The following is a 3,730-nucleotide window of genomic DNA, read 5'->3' as shown; positions in this document are numbered from 1 at the left end:
CTCGTGGTCCCACGTTCGTTACAGTCCTCTGTCTTATAGCTTCTCCACCAAGGACATTGGGGTATAGTGAGAACGAAACAACTTGCTCGTCAGCACTGTACTTGGTTCGGAATCGATACCGCGATTACGAATATGTGCTCTTCTTGTATGGTGTGTGCCGAACAACAATCAGCACCACCGCGGAAATTCTTTGCATGGCCAAAAGCCACTTCCCCTTGGCAACGCTTACACATCGATTTTGCTGGTCCATTCTGGAATGCTCGATGTTTGGTTGTGGTAGATTCATTCAGTAATTTTCCTTTTGTTGTCCGGATGTCTTCCACGACGTCATCTGCCACTATCCAAGCGTTATCCGCTATCTTTTGCTTTGAAGGTCTTCCACAGACTATTGTTTCCGACAATGGCCCACAATTCATGTCCGCAGAATTTCAGTCATTCTGCAAGGACAATGGTATTCAACATCTGACGTCCGTGGCGTTTTCGCCACAGTCAAACGGTGCCGCTGAACGTTTGGTCAGGACTTTCAAGTCCCTGATGTTGAAGTTGAAAGAGTCTCATTCTCGGGAGGACGCGTTATTGCTCTTTTTGTCCTCGTATCGCTCTCAACCCCGCGATGGTCTTTCGCCGGCTGAGTTGCTTCACGGTCGCCCTCATCGCACCTTGATGTCTTTGCTACATCCGCCGCATCAGGTTCCTGTGCAGCGGCAGACACCTGCTTTTGCCCCAGGCGACGTTGTCTACTACCGCAACTATCGAGGTTCACGGCGTTGGCTCGAAGGGCGCATTCTTCGCTGCCTCGGCCGTGCTATGTATCTGGTTTTGGGGGCCTCCGGTGAGGTGCGCCGGCATCTTAACCAGCTGCGCCTCTGTCGTCGCACGGGATCTGCCGCTCCCCGTCTGCTTCCAGCGACGGGGCCGTCCGGTCAGCGCCCGGGGGACCCATCTACTGGCTCGCCTCAGCCCCAGGTGTTACCGACGCTGCCTTCCATTTTGCCCCATGGCGACGCGCCGCCGCCGCCGCCGCCGCCGCCGCCGCCGCCTGTTCTCCCGCCGGCGACGCCCGCAGTGGACGCGTCGCTGCAGCCGCCGGGCGCCTCCCTGGGTCACGCGCCGCCGATCGCTTCCCGTGACGAATTGTCCTCCGACATGGAACTCTTGCCCGCTCCGGACCATATGTCGTCTTCGCCCGTCGGGTGCCCCGGCCCGATGGAGGTCGACCCTTCGGCCCCTCCTGTCTCTCTGCGGGCGCATACACCGCATGTTGGCGTGCACCCTGGAGCAGGTTTTCAGGCGTTGCCTAGCTCCTCTCGGACCGAACGGCAGGGTGCGGGTGGCACAGCCTCGCCTGTGGTTAGGCTCCCCACCTCGTCGCATACGTCAACATGGGATCCTCCCGACGGCGGGCGGAAGCCTTATAACACCACCGTACGCCGATTTGCGGGGGAGGAATGTGGTGTCACCGCCAGACACCACACTTGCTAGATGGTAGCCTTTAAATCGGCCGCGGTCCGTTAGTATACGTCGGACCCGCGTGTCGCCACTATCAGTGATTGCAGACCGAGCGCCGCCACACGGCCGGTCTAGAGAGACTTCCTAGCACTCGCCCTAGTTGTACAACCGACTTTGCTAGCGATGGTTCACTGACAAAATACGCTCTCATTTGCCGAGACGATAGTTAGCATAGCCTTCAGCTACGTCATTTGCTACGACCTAGCAAGGCTGTAAAACATGTACCGTCAAGAGCGATGTTCACCATTTATGGATTAAAGTTAAGTATTCCACAGCTACGTCCTTTTTTGCTAGCCTCATTTCCTTGACCTGTTCCAGACCTCACGCCAGCCTGCGTGAGCTAAAACGCGTGCCTTTCGGCTTCCTCTCATAGTGGGTTGGCTCTCTTGCCAATCCACAACATGCACTCAGCCTCGTGGTGCCAAGTAAGGAGCAACTCGACCGAATAGTAGCGGCTCCGGTCAAAGAAAACCATCATAACGACCGGGAGAGCGGTGTGCTGACCACACGCCCCTCCTATCCGCATCCTCAGCTGAGGATGACACGGCGGTCGGATGGTTCCGATGGGCCACTTGTGGCCTGAAGACGAGTGCTTTGCTGAGTGTTTTTGTTCGATAAGGAAAGGGAAAAGTAAACAATGAGGGCATAAGATCAAAAGGATAAGTGTGTGAGGGATGACTTCCCATCCATATTACTGGATATGTTTTTTGTGATATCAGCAGAGTGCGTTATTGTGCAGTAGCAACATGTCATGGTAGTTTTGTCTGTCGTTTTCCTTGCACTGCGTCTATTAGGTGTCTCAGTTGTTGGCAACAAATACCAGCTGTGATAGACAGAAGAAACGTTCATAGGGCACAACACCCTTTTTGAGCCACCAGATGCAAAATACTGTGTTCATACGGCCCATTGCCTGAGTATGTCTTTTGTTAGGGTTTAGGCGTTAATATCATATTACGGCGTCAACATAAAGGCATCACAACTCGTCACCAGCAAGAATACTGCGTAGGAATACTCAATGACCGAACTGATGACTTTCAAGCAAAAATACAGTAATTCTCCCCATTTGATTTTCGTTGCTTTGAGCTTGAGCATGTAGTACTCCTACACCTGACTTCCGAACATTTCCTGTTGAACACAAATGTCGCACACCTTTGTGCAGGGTAAATGGTCGCAATTCATCACGTATGTCAGCTATCGAGACTTCCTAAATGTGGAAAAACCATTCATTCCAGAACGATTTTTCTTCAAACAAAAAAACTCTTTTCTGACGTGTCTTTCGCAAAATCATTCACACAATACAAAAATTTCGAGCTGCCACCACTGCCTTCAACCCTCTATCAAGTAAAAAGAGAACGATATGACGCTAATGTTAGAACTTTTTTGCGACTCTACTTAACATTGTTCATAAGCTTTAATTAGTCAAACTCCACTACATAACAGCACGATTAATACTAGAACTTCAGATAAGAAAATGGCAGTTGCTGTATATACTCGTAACGAAACGCCGCGTTCACCTTGGCGGTCGGCGCTGACGTCAGACGGCGGGTGACATGTGTCCAGTTGCCGTATCCTGTGGCCCCGGTAGGGCGAGAAAACTCTCGAACTTATACCGTTCTGATCTTGATGCAGACACGTGCTGTTGCTGAGTTGTTTCTGGAAGTTTTTGCTGTTACTGGTGGGTCAGAAAGCGAAGCGAATTATCTTCGGATTTCCATCATACTGATAAGTTTAGCAGACAGCCGAAATAGAGTTTAAAAAATTGAGGAAGCGATGGTCTTGATCTGAGGACTTTGATTCTACATTGCACGACTTTTATCATTTTTAACACGTGTTTTCTGCGTGGCAGTCAGCCACGCTGACCACTTTTTCCTATGGCTGATTCGCGCGTTAAGGATATCTAACAAAAGATAACAAAAAAGAAGCACTAGCCGTACAGGGTACCGCCACTTATGATCCTTCCAGACAAAAGTAAAACTGGTCCCTCTACAGGCGTTGCCATCCTAAGTACACTTGAGCCTGCCCCCCCCCCCCTCCTGTCCCCTCCCCCACCTAAGGAAACTAAGGTAACTAAATGGGCAATCGTTTAAGTACCAGTCCTTAAGTTCGAAAGGAATGAGGGATAGGAAGAGCCAACAACCAAGTAACAAGGATTTTTTTTTGTTCCTATTACACCAGTTTCTTCGCCTGTACGTCTCAGTGATTACGTATGTGTCATGAAATG

Source organism: Schistocerca piceifrons, chromosome X, assembly GCF_021461385.2.
Source record: "Schistocerca piceifrons isolate TAMUIC-IGC-003096 chromosome X, iqSchPice1.1, whole genome shotgun sequence".
NCBI lineage: Eukaryota > Metazoa > Arthropoda > Insecta > Orthoptera > Acrididae > Schistocerca > Schistocerca piceifrons.
The sequence above is the reverse complement of the archived record's forward strand: the minus strand, read 5'-3'. Positions refer to the sequence as shown.